Raw genomic sequence first — 18,512 nt, forward strand, 5'->3', positions numbered from 1 at the left:
AAGGCTTCAATTTAAGGGATGGCTGTGTCCTGAGGAAGGAGTGCAGGGGCTGATTTAAAAATAAGACCCAAGGGCACAGCTGAGTGCTGTCACACCCACGTTTGCTGCCCTGCTCCCTGCAGTAACAGCCTCCTTAGGAAGACGCATGAGGAAAAAGGAATAAAAAGAGAACTGGGAAATTCTTGAGATTCTTTCCAATGGAAAAAATGTCCATTTATTACTCAGTGTCAACAGCAGCGGACACCTGTGTTTAAACACTGAGCAGCGAGTGGCAAGCCAAAAGGTAACCAAAAGCCTCAGCTGCACCCGGGCAGGTTTGCGGGTGGCTGCTTCCTCTGGGCACCCCCCATCTCTATCTCCAGGAACGGTGGGGCTGGTGCCTGTGTTCTGCAATGAGAGTTCAGCAGCGGTGAGGCTGGCAGAATCTGTGGATCAGGAAATGCCTGCAGCCTTGCAGGGCATGGTCACGCATTCCTCAGTCAGACTGTCACTGTGCCTCCCTCCTGGCCCCTGCCTCCCCCAGACTCTTGCTTCATTCTGACATGGAGCAAGCCTTGGTGCTCGGTGTTCTGCCCGTGTGGGGAGTCAGGAAGGAGGAAGAAGCGAGTTGCCCAAACCTGTGGGGTGAGTCAGTGTCAGAGCAGCATCCTGCTGGGTTGTGTGCCAGTGCTCCTCAGCAGGCACACGCAAGGACATCCGCAGTGCGTTGTGAGGGGTGAGCACCTTTCCCTGGTGGGAACGCCAGGCCCTTCACAGCTGCCCATGTGGTATTGCTGCACAGACAGTTCTCGATCAGCCCAGCAGAGCTCCTGCTTCTCTCTTTGCCATCAGTCCCATTGCCAGTCCTCCAGCCTCACAGCAAGGGGACTGAAAAGCAAGGTAAAGCACAGGTGAGGTCCTAAATAGGCTTTCCTCTGCACTCTTCCTACCTTCTCTCAAGGCATTGTCCATGAACAAACACCAGAATATGAGGAAGAAGGACTTAAAAACATTTTGTTTTCCAGTACCTGGACAATGCTAAAGTGTTGGTAGGAAGCCATGGCCATGTGATGGCACAGTCAGGACAACACCTATTTCCCATTCTTCATTCCTTACCCATTTCCTGTGTGAGCTTGAGCAAGCTGCTTACTTCTACATTCATTTCTTAATTAATGCTTAATTTCAACTTAATGTTGAAATTGTTGAATTATGTTGAATAATAATGTTAATGTTGAAAAGCCCAAACTTACTTGTGAAGAACAGAGATAATAATACTGAATTCCTTCTGTAAAATGTGCAGAAGTGCACCTAATGTGAATGCATGCAGGGATGGATGGTCAGTGACTGCTGAACACACACCTCTAGTGACTGCTGAACATGTACCATGTTGTGGAGCAGCTGTGTTGGCTTCCTCAGTTCTATTACTGTTGCTTTTCTTTTGGATGCTACATAAGAGGTAGACAAATGTATGGCTGTGGAAAAAAAAAAAGATTCTAACATCTCCTTTCCCTTATCTGCTATCTCCCTCAGGTCTGTTCACTTTCTGAGACAGGGCCCAGGCTCTATTTGTGTATACGGAAAAGGTCTTACTGATGTGATTATGCTGTGTCTGAGCCCTTGCTCTCCTTCCTCCAAGCAGAGGCGTAGTACCTTCTGCAAAGTGAGTTCTTTCTGAGTACAGGTTTGCATAGGCAAGGTCATATTTTTTGCTAATGGGGTGGAAAACAGCACAAGCTTTTTCTAGCATTGCTGTGTCATTTAGGGAACTTTTTTCCTCCAGTTTCAGCTGACCTTCTGGACGAAGTGCACTATGCTTGCATGGTGTAGCTAGAGCCACTCCTGCCCCCTCAGCTCTGCCAGAGCAATAAGTGTCAGAGGATAAAAGGCTTCTGCCACATAAACAGCACTGTCAAACCCATGAGAAACTCAACCTTCCACTTCACTCACTACCTGTAGCTCATATACAGTGCCAGACCCTTCCCAATCTGGCCTCAGCACAAAGAGGGCTGTATTCTGCACCTTTACACTGTTTTCCAACAGGCAGTGTCAGCTGTAATTTTTTTTTAACCTTTTAAAATTCAATTATATAACACTTTCCCCCAAACCAATCCACTAACAGCATCCACTAAACGCTGCATAATTCAGCTTCATTTGGTGCCCGTAATGCTACAATTACTCTTCAAGGCTCATTTGTTTCAAGGTCTTCAGGCTGTAAAGTATGGAGTGTGGTTAGCTGATTTTCAGGAATGTCTGCACTCTGGCAGGGAAAGAGAGCTGAAGAAGGAAGGAACCAAAAAGAAATGCATGCAAATTCAATGACATGGCAGGAATTTCATAGGCATTTCAACATAGTGATTCCCACAGGCAAAGAAATCATAATTGTTCGGGGGAAGTATGGATTTGCCAGTTCTGATGATTTTACTGGGAGATTCATCATTTCTAGAGTGTTCTTAGAAGCCCAGCAGCTGGAGTCATCTTTGTCAAAGAGTTTCAGCTGCCTTATACTTGAAAAGGAACATTTCCAGCCTCTTTTTTCTTTTTCTTTTTTTTTTTTCCGGATGAAAGCTTGAAAAACTAAAGTAAATGGAAGGTTCAGAAACTGGAAGAAAAAGAGAACCCAGGTCCTATTAAAAACAAGCAGAAAACCAACACAGAAGTGCATGATCAAAAAGCACGTTTACTCAGTGGTTGTAGGGTTTTTTTTGGAAAAGCTCAGTGCCCAAACCAAACCCATTGCCATTTCTGTCTCGATACCAGATTTGCAGGCACTAGTGGTTGGCAGGCCCAGCACTGGGCTCTTGCCCTGCGGAGGAGCAGGCAGCACTCGCTGGTTCCAGGGTGGATGCTGAGGCTCCACCCTCGCTCTTCTTCTTTCTTTTCTCCCCATTTTCTCCTGGGGCTTTTATTTCTTCAGGTCACTGTCAGCCCAAAGCGCATGCCCAAACACGAGTGCTTGCTGCTTTGCTACTGGCCATGCCAACTGCTTGTATGTTGTCTTTGGGCAGATCCTGTAGAGGTACCTCGCTGTCCAGCACAACAGGCTCTGCCAGTGTAGGAGATGGTTAGGTTAACCAGAGCTGCTGACTTGAGAAGCATTAGCCTTTCAGTAGCTGTTTGAAGAGGTGGCTTGAAGGTGCTTTGGTAGGAGTAGAGCAGGCTGCTAACGCTGGCATGGACAGTTTTTTTGTTCTCCTTGACTGGAGGACATTCTCTACCCACTTCTCCCGGGATGGTGGTTACAAAAACCTGAGGTGGGATAGGGAAGAGGTTCCCCTGAACTGAAATGGGAGAAGCTACCCTTTAAGCAGTATCCCTTTGCATACAGAAAAAGGTAGGGGGCTGCTCTGTCAGAGGCTGTGAGTCTGTATGGCACCTTTCAGTAGCAGCATGAGTCTCCCACAGCACCCTGAGGAGCCACGTAGGCCTCAGCAGTACAGCTGCGTCTGCCCTCCCTTCCTCACAGTAGTCTGTGGAGCAAGGCTGCAGGTAATTGTAGCCAGATCTGGGGAGCTTCACAGTTTTAGAAGCTTTACTCACTACTGAATCCACACTCTGAGGTTTCAAGACTTCTTTTGAGCATGTTTGGACTTAACTGAGGCTCCTGGTTGCAAAAAAATGAGCTTTGTCACAGCGTCTGTTCCTGCTTCGAGTAGGCCTGTAGCAACTAAAGCACAATGCTGCTTTCCAGCAGTGCCGTGAAACAGCCCTTGGGCTCACCAAGAGCCCTGCTGCGTGTGCAAGCTCCATACCCTGCAGTTCTGCTGGTCCAAAACACAAACCCTTAATTTTGAGAAAGGATTTTGTTCTTTTTACGTTTGGAAGTAGGAAGTGCTGTGGTTCTGCAAGTGACTAACTAAGCTTCAGCAGCTGTGATGTGAGATGCTGTTTGATGCCAAAACGTACTGCAGTCCAGCCTCTTTCTGTGCTCCTCTTGTGCCAGCGGATCTGTGGGCACAGTGGGCTTTGCAGAAAAGGCTTCTCTTTAGAAGCTGTGCTCTTCGTACAGAGGCTAGCTGTGATCCCATTTGCTCTTCTGTATTTCAGAGAAGCCTCTCTCTTGTTTCAGTGCCTGCATGATTCTACAAAATGTTTGGATTCATAACATGGCAAAAATATCTTACTGAAATCTAAGAGTGAAAATATTTCTGTTTCTGAAAGGACATGTTGCTCCTGACAGAGTGAACTCTTTCTTTCCATAGACAAAACCCCAAATGCCTGTTTTTCTCTAAGTAGATGTTAGTTTCAGCCCGAGGAAAACAACAAATCAGGGAAGAAGGAAAGCCGAGCTTCCTGCAGAAAGCCCACTGTTTATCTGTCCAGTAACTGCATACTAACTCCAGGAGTAAAACAGCTGCTGTCCTTGCACACAGGCAGCTGTCTTGGAATTTAAAGAGGAAATGAAACGAGGAAAGGAAACAAAAAAAATTAAAACATCATGTAGAAAACCATGTCAGAGGTACAAGGAAGCAGAAGTTCTCATTCAACAAAGCATTACATGATTGCTTGGTAGATCAGCAGATATATAAGTGAAATTCTGGTTCTTCTGCAGATAATTGTCATAGTTTGGAGGCTGGATCTTTCTTATAGACCAAGCTTTGCATGTATATCTCGTTTGCATTAAAATGTCTTATCTTCCCTCATGCTGTCTGTGGGAGAGGCGGAACCCTAATCCATAGAAAAACTATGCCAGAAACATGATCAGTGCTACGTCAAGGCTGTCCTTAAAGTACAAATCCAGAGGAACTTCACAGCCTGGTAAGATCAAGTCGTCACTAAGACAGTACTGGCTACAGATCAAGTTGAAAAAGGAAGTTTTACTTTGTCATCACCTTTATGGAGCTCATTTTTGCAGCCCTAGGAGGTGCCAGTCTCACTTTTCACAGCTGAAGAAGATAATGAAGGAGATTTTCTGGCACTTTTTAGCGATTACTATCTTGTCTCTAAAAGGTCTTTGTCTGCAGCTGGGGCATAGTACTGATGCAAAGCTTTCTCCTGGTATGCCTCTCTTCCTTCTCTCTCTAGTCCTCCCATCAAGAGTGAAACATCCCTGTTTAATGGAGGTGCTGTACAACGCCGAAGAATGTCTTCCTGAGGTAAATCCAAAGACAGCCTTTGTTCAGGTTGTATTTGGCATATATTTGAATCTCCTAGCTTTCCAAGGAAAAGTTCCTCCCTCTCCGTCTTGCCTCTTCCACCATCAGTAGATGCCTGGGGAGGGAAGGGGAAGTGCTTTCAGTCGTATGGCTGCCCCTGTCCACTCTGCTCGATTGGCAAGAGGTGGGAAATCACCAACTCCACTGCATCTTCTGCAAGGTGTGCCTGCTGGCAGAGAGAAAGGGTTAAAGCATCCTGCTGGGACACTTGTCTTTGCCTTCCTTTCCCTGGCAGCCTCCTGACTGCATGGAAACAAGGGGATGACATGACTCCAGTCATGTGACTACTAATTCCCCTCTGAGGCTCTTGTCCCCAACAGAAAGTGCAAACAGCCCCAAAAGAGAAATTCAGTCCTAGTTCTGTTCCTCAGTAGAAGCTGCTCATGAATAATGATTCCTGCCAGACTGCTTCCATCTGTCTGTGTTTTCCCTGAGCTTGTTGCTTTGGTTGGACTATGCTCAGGAGGAGGTCCTCTCCTACCTGGGACTAGCCAGCAGATGTTCTGTGGCTTGTCTTCCCTCTGAAGATAAAGTGATGCTCCATATGAGGATGGAGCTATGTTGGGAGTTAAACACACACATAGTTAAATGAGAAGTCTTCTCTAAGAAACTGTGTGTCTTCTTCCTCTCTCTGTCTAGAGGGTGACTGGCTAAGAGCAAATCTGCTGAGAAAGACAGGAAAAAAAGTATTTGGAGAAAGGGAATTCTGTTTTCATGCTACATTTCCAAGGTGAGATTGGAGGAGAGAATGGAGGAGGAACAGAACTTGGGTGTAACACAGAGATCTGCCAAGACCCATGGCAGCTGGGAAATGCATGCCCCAGGAGGCTGAGGAAGCCCTCCAGCTCTGGGTTCCCTATATTCCAAGCACTGCTCAATGGTTTCTGTGAGAATGAAAGAACTTCCTGTTGCTCTGGCAAGCCCTGTTCTTGCCATGCCTCCTAGCAAGTGCTTAGGGAGCTAAGAGCTGTTTTGGCAAGACTTTTGTTACCCTGTTAGAAATTTCTGGAAGAACTAACTCTGATTAGACCAGCTGATACTGGTACACATTTGTGATTTGAGCACACAAGTGTTTTCTAATCTGCTTGGTGCCAGAGGAGGAAGTGGGCGTGTGCTCAAATCAGAAGGACTGGAAAGATGGGCTGAATGTTAAACAGCAATAACTGGATGGGATAACAAGACAAGAACTAAAATGCATTCATTTGGGCAAATCAGACCTTGCCTGTGGTAGTTAGAAACCTGGAGATTTGTCCAAGATTACAGCCCTGACTGTATCTTTCCGGGAAAATGTGACTTCACATGTTGACGGAAACCGCCACGCGCTCTCATTATCAGTACCTTATCAAAGTGTTGACATGCCAAATCTTGGAGAAAATTGTACTCAATGTAGAGAATTTTCTAGCTGTATGACCAGCTGGCTTTAGGCTCAGAAAGGGAGCCATGTAGTAAACATTCGCTATTCTGGAAGGTGCTGGGAAGGTAGCAAATGTGTGTTTTGTTTTTGTTTTATTTATTCATTTCTTTTTGTAATTTTGTTGAGTTTAATAACAACAAATCTCCCTATGTTTGACTGGAATCAGGCAGAATGTTGTAAGATTGGCACAAAATGTGCCTTGGTGCCTGTGGGCAAGGAGTGTGATAATTGGTTTGACCTTGGGATACGTGTGTGTCAGACAGGCCTGTGCTCCAATGGTGTCTGGCTTCAAGAGGCATCAGAAAGATATGTTCAGAAGAGCCACTGGTGAAAATCTATGGAAGGGTGACCTGTAGTCTCAGTGGATGGGAAAATGGTTGTCTACTTCTGGCATCTGTCACGATTTAAAAAAAGGCAAAACTGCTGGTGCCCAGTTCAGGATACTTATGACTTGGGGTAAATCTGATGTTCAGAGTTTCTCTGTATCAGAAAGACAAGAGATGGCAAAGCATCCCTTGCCTGGACTGGTAGCACCATCAGTGGCAATGTATATTGGGGTCAGGGTTAAGGGAGTGAAGATCTGTAGCCGAAATGAAGTGCTGGGAACAGGGCTGGCAGCTGCTACACGGGGTAAGGTAGGAGGAAAAAGAAGGAGCACCCAACTTGCTGTGTGGAGTCAGCAGCAGTCCCAGGTTAGGAGATCTGCTCTGAGCTGATGCCATGGGCTGAAATCCTACTGCTGGGGATCAGAGAAGGGGCTGGAGCTGTTACATTTATCTTCACAACTCATGCCATTTCCCTGGAGCTCCTTAAGGCTTTCTGAGCTCGTGCATCATCACATTATTCCAGTGACCTTTCGTGAAATGCTTTAGACTTGGTAGCAACACAGCCTACCTCTCTATGTATTGAAAATAGGATTACTTTCTACTTTCCACCACAAGAGGAAAATGGGAGTTTGCAGAGCAAGATTTAAGCCTTTGAGGCGTTCCTATTAATGAACCTCCTTTCTAGCAAACTCCCTGGAAGTGGAGATAGGTGAAATGCAAAGATGCCCTTCATCGGTAGGGTGGGCTGTGCCAGAGTTGATTTTTGTGGTTGGGGGATGATCTAGGGGTGGCATTGGTGGTGTTGTGTGCATCCTGTCCTCCCCAAATTCACTCTGCTTTTGAGGTAAGTATACTCACTAATAATCTGTCTGGGGAAAGCAGGGTTTAGTGAACAAAGCCCTGTGAAAAGGGAGAGCCAGAAATAGAAAGGCTGTGAATATAGAAGCCCCAGGCATCGCCTTCCTTTGCCTGGAAGAAGCCTTCCTTATGACAAAAGCAGCCTTCTGACTGGCTCTCGGATGGCCCCAAGCAGTCAGGGGGGGGAGCTTGGGGGGAAGTAAGGCCATCAGAGGCACTTTTTCTTTGAGGCACAGAAGACCTTTTCACAAAAGCAGCAGCAGCAGGAGAGAAGGCAGAGGAGGAGAAAGAGGAAAATAAAGGGAAGTTGTAGCCAGGCCATCCTTCTCTCTCTGAAAACAGTCTTAATACCAGCCCTATAGCAGTGCTCTGAGCATCTTCAAGACCCAGAAATCTGCTAATCAACCCATAGATTGTCTAAGGTTAATAGAAAGCTGGGGACTGAATCCTGGTGGTTTTGGTAAGTTAGCTGTCTCTGCTCTACCCAGGCAGGCAATGAGGAAGCTTCCAGCAGACATCACATCAAAGGACAGGTCTTTTGGTGTGGAAGATTTCAAAGCTGTTTCAAGGAAATTAGAAACTCTGACCTTTGAGTTTCTATCACATGAGAAACCCACACACTGGTTTGAACTTTCTGCAAGCCCCATGTCACGACCCAGGTAAAATTGGTTCTTTCAGTAAGAAACCAATGAAAGCTTTGGATGGGAGCCAGTTTGGACTATGTTTTGCCCACAGGATGTTCTGCTTGTACTCAGTCCTAATAAGCACAGAGAAGTAAAATAAGCTGGGACTGAAGGGAAAGTTCCCAAGGCAAAACTTCAGATGGCTGAAAGGGGACAAATTACTAATAAGAATGCCTTAGTGAGATCAGGTGGTCTAAGGCTCCTGAGTTTCCCATGCCCATGTTAAGGATTTAGACATGAGGCTCTCTCCAGAGAGCTGTGGAAAGTAACAGAGGATTAAAAAGTAAAAAAACAGAAGAAGTTCTGGGCTTCATGAAATAATGCTCTGTGTAGCTAAGTGGTGCCCACAGAACACAATTCTGCCTCTGCTGCATGCAATGACAAAACTCTTGCTGTCTTCAATCTGGTTGGGATTTCAGCTAAACAGTTTACAAATTATGATGTGTTTGATGGTTCTTCCTAGGAACCAACGCTTTTTGTTGGACTCGAGGTCTGTATAACCTTGTCTGTGCCTCTGGGCAGCAGTGAGCGATTTGGGATAAAGGCACAAGGAACAGAGCATGTCAAATACTTGCTTTTTTTTTCTTTTTTTCTATAATATGCTTACTATCTTCTTAGCTAACCTGTCATTTGACTCATTCTGTTCTCTCTGTCTCTTCCTTTGGTCCTTTGCTTCTGGTGAAAGTTATTTGACAGGCAGCAAGTGTTTCCACTTTAGTGTTTCCAGCCTCCTTGCCTTTGCCTGCCTTCCAGCAAGATAAGCAGAGCTATCACAAGCTGGAATGAAAAGCCCTCCTTGGGCTTTCAATTGGATACTTTCAGAACAAGCTCTGAGTTCCTGGGAATATTTAAAACTGCATACAGGAAGGGTGTTTTGTTGTTTTATTTTAGCTCTTCACTGACATTCCTGTGTTATCCACCTCTAGTGCTTGTTGCTTGTGTGGGAAGGAGAGTTATGAACAGTCCAGGCACGTGATGTTCCACTCACTTAACCTTGTCTCTTATCAGCACACATGAGGCTGCTGTCTCTTGTGGAGAGCTTCACCATTGCTGTTAGCAGCTTCTTTCTGCTCATAAAGCTGCTGTCCCTTTTATCCTGTTCCTTCCCTTCCCTAAGGTACTCACCCATCCCAAACTACAACTTCATTTTCTATCTTTGACATGATGATATGTGAAATCAAAGCATATGCAGGCATAAATACTTGGGCAGATGAGGATTTAGGTCTCTACAGGACACGGGATCAAGGGATGACTTTGAGGATCAGACTTTGCCTCGTGCATTCGTTGCAGACCACTTGCCATGATGGGCACTACTAGGACACACAGTTGGGTTTGAAGGACCTGACCTCTGAAGGAATCCCAGGGAGAGATGGAGAAAGACAGCAAGGCAGTGAAAAAAACAACTTCAGTATTTAAGAGATTAGATGAGCTGACAGAAATGTGGAAGATGATTGTTTACACACAGATATGTATACCAGGAAGAAAATTCTTTTCCAAAAATAGCTGCTTACCCTTTATTTATAGACTTTTTTCTTTCTTCTGAGACAAAGCAGGACATTTACATAAGGGGCAAGGAGAGGTGATGATGAATAACCATTTCTTGTGCAGACCGAAGTCCTCATTAGACCTGCCAGCAGGGATAGATGTCTGGGCGTAGCAGAGCACCAGAATTAGCCTCTATCATTTAACTGTCTGAAGTTTAAACAAGCAGCAGGCAGTCTTCTAGAAGTTCAGTGTTTTTTCTTCAAAGCTTCTAAATGATAACAGACCCAGTTTGTTCAGTGTGAAATGTTTCACAGGGCAGAAGCGCAGGCTTAGTTTGCGCCTGAGCTACATCTTTTCATTTGGGCTCCTGCTCCCACTCTCTTAATCACCTCCCAGCCCCTCAATCCCTTCCCAATGTGTGCAATGCTGATTTTGAGGGAGATAGGGCCATGCTTTCTGTCTAAATTTTACAGAGGAAGGAAGCAAGGCTTACAGAAAGACTAAATCCCCACAGAGGGGACAGAAGCACCTGACTTTTGCTGTTTGGTGCACGAGAAAGGCCTTCCAGTAGACATCTGTGGACTTATGCTTAAGGCATCTGATCACTTGAAAAACTGCGAGCAGAGCAGGGAAGTGACAGTGCTACTTTGCCAAGCTATCTCTACATGCTGCCCTGAGACCAGGGTTTGGACCTGTGTGAGACTTGCTTTCTTCTTGCACAGAACAGGGATTTCTACTAAAATAAGGCAGCTGTGAAGCTGTCTTTACTCTCCTGGTACCTCACAACCTTTTGTGCTGCCCTTAGCTGTCTGGCAGAATAGCCTTCATCCTTGTCATCTGGGTCACAAGTGCCACCACTTGCAAAAGTCTTCACAGACAGGGGCTGCCCCAGACCCTGGGCATGGTCTGGTTTTAGAGCTGCTTTTAGAACTGCAGCAGTAACCTGTGGTCACCTTAAAATGAGTTTTCTTGTTCTCTGCACCAGTACTGCTGACATATTTCTCTGTGTTGTCCCGAATGTACCTGTAGTCTTGAAGAAGAAAGAAAGCAGAGAAGGAGGCTGGTTATAAAGGAGAAGCCTTACTTTCTGCAGTTGGCAGTTGCTGACAATAGGAAGAGGATGATTAGAGAAAGGGCACGACTGTTCAATAAGTTTTGGAAACGCGTCCTTTAGCTTTGTATGCATATATTTTTAGTCTCTGAGAGCACAAAACTAAACTTTGAACAAAAATAACCATGCACTTACATAACATCCTTGCCTACCAAGCTCCCACCGCTTAAGCACTCTGCAGTCTTCTGGAGCAGAGGGCTGTCAATCACACCAGAGCCATGACTCAGACATTTACGCACATCTCCACGATGCACAGTCAAGATGTGCACTGTTCACACAGGACGCTCTGCACAAGGCATGTGGCAGCAGATGTGGGCAGCATCTTAGCCCTGCCATCTCAAAGACGAAGCAGAGTGATTACCAGAGCACAGAGGTGCTGGTGGGGAAAGGGGACAAGGCGATGCTTCCCACTTCTTTCCACTTGCCCAGACTGGACAGGGGGAAGAAAGGATGATGGAAAGATTTTTCTTCTATGGCTTCCTGGGTTGCACTTCTTTTAGGTCTTCTTGATCTGTAGACAGAGTCCAGACAGTGAGTTTTGCTCTCTGTTCTCTTGCAGCAGGAGCTGTTGGTCATCTGATACAGCCCAGTTTCAGTGTCTCTGCATCCCTGCTGCTGTTGTCATCAGCAGTGCCAGCCGAGAAGCTCTGGAGCTGAAGAGGCAGGAGTGACATCTCTTTCCTTGGCCCTCTGCCTAGGACAGAGACATATTCATGCTATGGAAGTTATCTGGCCACAGCCACGGCTTCACTTACTCCGGTGATAAACAGGGGACTGCAGGGTCAAGAGTGCCCGTTCTTTCCATTCGCACTTTGAACAAGCATGATTACAGATTAGCAGTGTGTCATCCTTTTCTTCATCCTGTTTTTGGCAGCCGTGCTGTACACAGACGAGCCTGGGCTAGTAGGTGATACTGGTTTGTTTGCCAAAAGTAACATGAGGTTATGATAGCACACTTTGACTCTCAAGGACCAGTTCTGCTGAATATGCTTGTTTTCTTTAGACACCACCTTGGTGGAAAGGGTTTCGGTTAATTATAAATGACCTTCCCAGGGTAAACCTAGTTTTTTCCTGTCCATAGATGGTCAGTAGATGCAGTAGTTATCAAGATTGAAGCTAGAAGAACCACCATAGGGCGAGCTGGTTTTGTTTTTTTTTTTCCTCTTTTGCTACCAGGCCTTCTGGAGTTGAGCATCTCCTCAGCTGTCCTCTTCTTTGAGGAAAAACTTCTGTTTGGAGTAAGGGTATGTGGGAACTATTGGTTCAATGGAGACATGCAGCAATGCGTGTACATGTGCGTGCCTGGGAAAAAACATGTCCTGCAGTGCTGATGGATTCTGAGAAAGCCAGTGTTGGCCATCGTGTCTCAAAATAGCTCATGAAAACAGGCTGCCTTGCACTGATTCCATACTCTCTGACAGAGATGTGTGGCTCTGAAATACAATTTGTTATGCAATTTATCAAAATAGTTATCCTCCAGGGGGTTTTAGAACCCTGGAAAGAAAAGACGAGGAAAAAATAGGGAGCTGTTTTCTTCGGCAAGATAAATAGCAAATTGTTTTCTGAACGCCTTGGAGTGACTTATCTGACCTCAGAATACAGTGGTGCATTTATAGAAAGGTTATTTTTTAACTCAGCTATGGGGAGGGAGTTGTTAAAACATTTGTGTTGTTAGTGACCATGAAAAGAGTATCTTCACATTTTTCATTTTCAACCGCATCAGCTTTGAACGTTGTAGATGAAGTCCTTCCTGCCTTTCTCACACATCACATGTAAAACACATATATGTTCTATGGTCATATATGTCAGGGAGAAAGCACAGTCTAGCAGATTGGGCAGCAGACAGATTTGGTTTCTGTGTTAGTGTTGTTCAGTCCATCAGACCAGTTGCACCACTTTCCAAGAGCCTTAATGCTCTGTCACCAGGGTGTGGAGAGCCTGTCCCACAGGGGTTGTGATGAGAGGATCCATAGCTGCTTTGGAGGCACCATCTCATACTGCAAGACTGAGTGCTGGTGTGTGTAGGTACCATCACTCACTTGCTTTAGACTCAGCCACCAGACTGAAGTATCTCGTGTTGACAGTTTCTACCTCCAGCTAAAATTTTCTTATTTAGAGATGTTCAGACATGGCTGAAGATAAAGACAGTGAAAACTCAGTGTTTTTTCCCTGGTAAAAATTCTAGCAAACTTCTTTTATAGCAGCAGTTCTAATATTCATACTGCTGGGAATTATGAAATTTGGTGGAGCCTGGTCTGTCTTTCCGCCCAGTAAATCTCTGTTTTGCTATGGTAAAGCTTTGGGAGAAAGAGAAATTAAAAAAAAAAAAAAAAAAAGTAATTTGCATATGCTCATACAGGTTTTACAGAGAAATTCTCAGAAGATTTTATATTCTCATAACAAGCCCAAACCAAATCTGGATCCAGATACCTGAGATGGAAGCAGGAAGGTTTTCTTCCTGTGCTGCTAGCATTTCTATCTGTTACTACTCAGGCCATGGCCAAGATCAACAGAAAGCCCTGAGAATGTTAATAGATGTACCTTCAGAACAAGGTTTGTACAATAAAAAGACAAAGGAAGGGGCGTAAGGTTAAAATTTCATTCAATGAGTGATCACCATCCAGAGTAGGAACTGAATGTGGGAGGGGGGAAATAGTCTGTAATCATGTAATTGGTGATTATGTTGTACTGCCTACACAGTGAGTTAAGGAGTGTGTTCACTTTATAGTCTCAGCAAAAGAGTTGTGTTTCAATGTGGGCTGGAATGATTTACCTGGCATGCACATCCCCCAGAGATTTGTACGATACAGGATGGTCCCTATATTTCAGTAGATATAAGAATCTTTTTGCATGTGCAAACATGGGTACGTATATTTATAAAAGCTGGTCCTGCAGGTACGTGTGCAAGAGAACATTATGTGTGAACTCAGTGCACATGTCCCCATACCTCCAGGAAGTCTGTGTTGGACCTTTATGAAGACTCAAGTGTTGTACAAGTCTCACTCTAGCTGTTTAAAACCCTTCTGCCAGCTCCTTTTATACCTCATTGTTGGAAGAAATTAACCTCAAAGGCCATTGGCGGGTCTTGTTGAGTGTTGACTACTGTAGCTCACACCTTTTTCTGCAGTATTTGCCATTTCCACAACCTGGATTGAGTTCAGGATCCAGAAGACCTTTGCTATTGATTTTCCCAGGACCAAGATGTTGCTGTTGAACAGAACTAGAACTAAAATGTAGTTCTCCCCATTGAGTAATACCTTGAGTACTTTCCCAAGAGGGCTTCTTGAGGACAAGGTGCCATTAAAAGTGACAAGTGGCACAATATGCTCAACCAACATCTTCTTCATTTAAAAGTTCATGTGACTGAATGAGCTTTTCTTGGCAGTGGAAAGGCAGATCGTACTTGAGTCTTGTTTGTACCCACAATGCCATGTCTGTGTTCCTCTCTTTTTATAGAATTGCTCTTGATTCTCTGGGTTCCTTTTTTTTTTTTTTCTTCCAACTGTGGGGATTTATCCCGCCAGTTGGTCCAATCAACTCCCAAAATTGAGTGATCATGGGAAGCTGTGCAGTGAAAATAACTCGTGAGAACCAAAAAGGAAAAATGCCTGGGACATCCAGGCTATTAATAAAAGTGAGTGTTTCAGAGCCCTCTGTAAGCTTGCTGTATCAGGGACACAGAAGTAGCTCCCTGTCCACGTAGGCGCCAAATTTCTTCTAAGTTAAGGGGAATGATACCTTGGGCCTCACTCTGGTGAGCGTTGATCTCTTCTGCATAACCAGCGATAAGAATAGAAAGAATGGCCTCAAGCTGTGCCAGGGGAGATTCAGGTTGGACATTAGAAAACGTTTATTTTCCAAAAGAGTGGTCAGACAGTGGAACAGGCTGCTCAGGGAGATGGTGGAGTCACTGTCCATGGAGGTGTTCGAGAAACATTTAGATGTTATACTGAGGAACATGGTTTAGTGGGGAAATATTGGTGGTGGATGGAATGGTTGGAAGGGATGATCTTGGAGGTCCTTTCCAACTTTTGTGATTCTATGATCCTGGAGTGCCTGGTTGCTCTGAGGACAGAAGCCCTCCCAGCTGCAGGTCAGCTTGGCCTTTCATCCATCACCATCTGTGCTTCTTAATGAAGAACTTATAGTGCTGATTTCCAGACTTTACACTATGGGAGCAATTACTGAGCTAGTTGTAATGTCTTCTGTTTCACATTTCTCTTTGTACGTGTGGTGTGGCATTCTTAGGGCTTTTATTTTAACTTCTGCAGACTTAAAAGTGCAGACACAAGGTACATCTTCAGCAAAGGAGCCCATTCAAAGCAGCACATTCTCCACCACAGCTTTAAAGATCACCACTTGCTGCCCTTCCAGCAGATCAATGCTATAAATACAGAAAGAACCCGTTTTACCCTGATCTGCATCTTCCAGTCAGATCACAGCCCCCACCCCTGCTTCCCCTGGTGTTGTGCTGATGCCAGATCAGCAAATGTTCAGAGAAACAGGATAGGCCTCAGCTGTAAGCCAGCAATGTCATCTTGTGTTCTGTTTTTTTTTTTTTTTAGCATGAAACTCTGGAGTAGTGCAGCTTTTAAGTGGTACTGGCGAAGATAATAAATGGATCAGACAAATATAGCTGGGCATATGCTGAGTGTGGGTTTGGGTTTTTAATTTCCCTTCCTCAGATCTATAATAAGATGTTTCCTGGCTTGTGTGTGAGTGTTTTTAATAGCTTTGTTTTTTCTTGCTGGATACTTCTGGATGTGGCTGTTCTAGCCAAGCCCTTTCAGTAGCTACAGTGGATATTGTTTTACATCTCCGAGCCGGGAGTACAGTAGGTGTCATAAACCATCCTGCAAATCTGCTTTGTCAACAGGCATGTACATTAGCAGCCTTTTTTTTTTTTTTTTTTTGCAAACTGAAGCAGCATCAGAGGTGGCAGAATAGATTCTGTTTATGGGAGAAGAGTGTGCTTCTCCACAGCTGGAAGGCGTCTGCCAAATATAAAGGCTGATTTTATTTTATCCGCCTCTGCAGTCTTAAGAGGCAGAGGGATTGCTCCTTGATCTTCTCCTGCCTGAGAGGCCAATCCCTAGTTCCAATGCTATCTGCCTCCCAGCTCTTTGCCGGATGCAGACTCCATGACCATGCAACAAGTAGGAGCTGCCAGGACCAAAGAGCAAGAAGAGCTGGTAAACAGGAAGCCTTGCATGATTGCATGCACACACCAACAGTTAGATCACAAGGCTTGCCTGAAACTGCACTTCACATCAAGTTTGCTAAGCCTGTTCTGTACCCTTCATCTTGTAAGCAGAGCTAATTCAGACTGATATTGGCCACTGTTGTCCCATGTCATAAAGGCAGGGTGCCCAGAAAGTCATGCTGAACATCAGCTGCTCACTGTTGGTCAAGTTTCCACCTCATGGTGAGGGTTGATCCATGACTTATGGATAAAGTAGGGCCCCAAGGCTTCAGTGAGTCATGTATGGTGACCATTCATTCCTTGCACTGGGCTTTAAAATAGCTGCCAGTAATGGCAGCTTAGTGGAAGCCCTACAATAAGTGTGTACTTAGAATCAGAGAAATACTAAGGTTGGAGAAGACCTCCGTTCATGCTGACTGCCTGTTGGATGCATTGGCCTCTATCTCATACAGATGTGATGTGAACCTGGAGTTAAGACTGTGGGATGGCTGCTAAATAATGTAGAGGTAACTTGGTTTTGGGAGGCCGCTCTTCTCACACAGAAAATTCTTCCTTGTCAAAGGAAGACAGGCTCCCCTCCTGCATCAGCTTGTGCTTTCCCTTTTTCTTAGTTTCAGCTCCCAGATTGTAGAGGTACACACATCACACTGGCCTCCAATCAACCCAATGGAATGAGACCACCGTACCTGTGAAAGCCTGCACGCAGAACAGTTTATGTAAAAAATAATTAGTTTTCCGATTACTGGTGTGGAATCATCCTCTTTCAGTGTATTAATTACCATCTTCCCTCAGGGGACATTTTAATTTTCCAGGAAGGTGCAAAGCTTTGATTGTATGCCATAGAAGTGGAATGTAGTAAACATGAATGAACTGCTCCAGTGTTGACATCAGGTGAGACAAGCGGGCTGGAGAACTTACAGCAGGCACAGGGCAGTCTCCTGCAGAGCACCTCGGCCTCATCAGTGGTGGCAGAGATGCGTGTCCTGAGTGCTTCTGGCCTGGTTGTGGGTTTGGCCACCAGCTAGACAGCAGAGGAAAAGGTTCCATGGAGTTTTTATCAGTTGGACACTGAACATAGAGCTATACTGGCTTTCCCAGACTTGTCTCTTTTTTGACTGCCTGCCCTGAAGGAGATTTTTCTGCTGTTCCTGGAGTGAGAGGGTTTGATAGCAACATCTATTCTCTCAAGCTGTGATGGCAGGAAGGGTTAATTCAATACTGACACAATGTGTTAAAGCTGTGGACCTGGCAGCAATACACTTGGGACAGAGAGAGATTCTGTAGAATGGAGTGAACTCAAGGAGGTGTAATTAGCTGGGCTGTCACATCAGAAAGAACATGTTTATACAGATTATTTTCAATTTCTAGCAACACCTGCTCACTTGCCTTAACCATATTTCTCAGATGAAAACTAATTAGCACTTCCTTGGAAGCCCAGCTCTCTCCAGGTCATGGCTTTATCTCTATCGGGATTCCTTCTGCAGGAAGGCATGCTAATTACTATATCAGGAGAAGCTGATGGAAGCAGGAAACTATTTTAATGCCTAAAACTAATTAAAGGAGAAGCTCACTTGAGCTTCCTTGGCTTGTTTGCACAGGGGTCAGGACTGCATGGTGACTTTCCTTCTCTGCATTCTTGAACAAAAACAGTCTTTTGCATCCTTAGCATTTCTGAGGACCCTGGTGCCTGTGCCAGCATGGCAGGGACATGGGCTGCAGTGACAGAATGGGACCTCAGGGAGGTCTGATGGCTGTAGGCAGGTGGCTTTTATATCACTGTACTCTATTAGAAAAGATGGGGTATTTTTGGTAATAATTTAGACTATACAGTATGACCTGACTTAAACTGTTCACGAGTTTAAAAAGCACTGCCAGCCTGACTTCTCCACATCTAAGTCTGCACAACCTCACCTCACAAACCCTGCACTGAGTCAGCTGGACTGTTTGTCTGGCTAAATCTTTTCCTCTAGGCAGCTCTCCAAGCTTATTTTGACCATCTTGAAAGATGGAGTCTCAGCTTTTTCTTTCCTTCAGTGTTGTCTGTGACTCCTGCACTTGTGCTGTTTGTGTTCTTCTGACATAGTTTGGCCAGCTTCAGTCTGAAGCTTTTGCTTTTCGTTCCCCCTTTTGTAGATGGAGCCTTTTGGTGCCTGGAGTTTTATACACTCACATACAGTAATCACATCCACCTTCCCAATAAGACGCTGCTCTCAGCTGCCTCCCTATGTGTGCCTTCTCCAGCTCTAAAGAAACTTCTGTGGGCTGCTTCTGCTCTCCTTTTGTTTTTACCGCATTTTTTT

General features: G+C 45.1%; 1 protein-coding gene across 2 annotated transcripts in view; it reads right to left on the reverse strand.

The window, feature by feature from the left end:
• Positions 1–18,512, reverse strand: part of ALK (ALK receptor tyrosine kinase) — a 751,299-nt gene that overhangs the window by 494,939 nt on the left and 237,848 nt on the right. The window lies entirely within an intron of this gene.

This window comes from Meleagris gallopavo, chromosome 2 (assembly GCF_000146605.3).
Source record: "Meleagris gallopavo isolate NT-WF06-2002-E0010 breed Aviagen turkey brand Nicholas breeding stock chromosome 2, Turkey_5.1, whole genome shotgun sequence".
In the NCBI taxonomy this organism is placed as follows: Eukaryota; Metazoa; Chordata; class Aves; order Galliformes; family Phasianidae; genus Meleagris; species Meleagris gallopavo.